The following is a 775-nucleotide window of genomic DNA, read 5'->3' on the forward strand; positions in this document are numbered from 1 at the left end:
AATAAAATAGGAAAATGACAAATTGTTTAACAGATGGATCTGCTAATTTCAAACTTAGGAGCATATGGTACCACTCAGCTGCCCCTCATTAGAAGAGATGGCCCTCATTTTAGACCCCAGAACTAACACCATCCTACACATCCCTGATGTTCTCTCTTTATTAATGTAAATTATTTACAAAAGAGAAGCTAAATCACAAAAACAGTGCTGTGGAAAATCTCAAGTTTTGGAGTAGAAATTCCAACATTTTCTAAACTGGCAATAGATGTTGTGGTCAGCAACTGGCCTTCTTGGAGACATAATCTGAGAAAAAGTGATTGTGATCACACCCACCTGCAGGTGGTTGGCAACCTTCAGTCTCGAAAGACTATGGTATAAGCCTACAGCACCCGGTATTCTCAGGCGGTCTCCCATCGAAGTACTGACCAGGCCTGACCCTGCTTAGCTTCCGAGATCAGAAGAGATCGGGCACGTGCAGGGTAGCCAAGAGATTAGCTGGTCACCTCTGGGGGCTGGGTAAGAATGTTTTTTTTTTTTTCTTCCCTGATTGATAGGTAGTGTTTTTTGGGGGAGAAGGTACCCTAGACTGTTCTTAAAATGTGGTATTCAGCCAAGGTGGCAGCACCAGGCAGGTGTAATGCAGGACAGAAGGAGGAATTTGGTGTTCACCCTGAAGTAACCAAGAGTCAGAGGGGGAACCAGAACGGTTCACAAGAGGCTAACATGTTCGTTTGGGGATGCAGGCTGGTGACCTCTCAGGCTTGAATTGCAAGAG

At 44.8% G+C, this 775-nt stretch overlaps 1 pseudogene; it reads right to left on the reverse strand.

Moving 5' to 3' along the window:
- Positions 1-377: 377 nt before the first annotated feature.
- Positions 378-496, reverse strand: LOC136647041 (5S ribosomal RNA; annotated as a pseudogene).
- Positions 497-775: the final 279 nt, after the last annotated feature.

The sequence above is a fragment of the Tiliqua scincoides genome, chromosome 3 (genome assembly GCF_035046505.1).
Source record: "Tiliqua scincoides isolate rTilSci1 chromosome 3, rTilSci1.hap2, whole genome shotgun sequence".
Classification (NCBI taxonomy): domain Eukaryota; kingdom Metazoa; phylum Chordata; class Lepidosauria; order Squamata; family Scincidae; genus Tiliqua; species Tiliqua scincoides.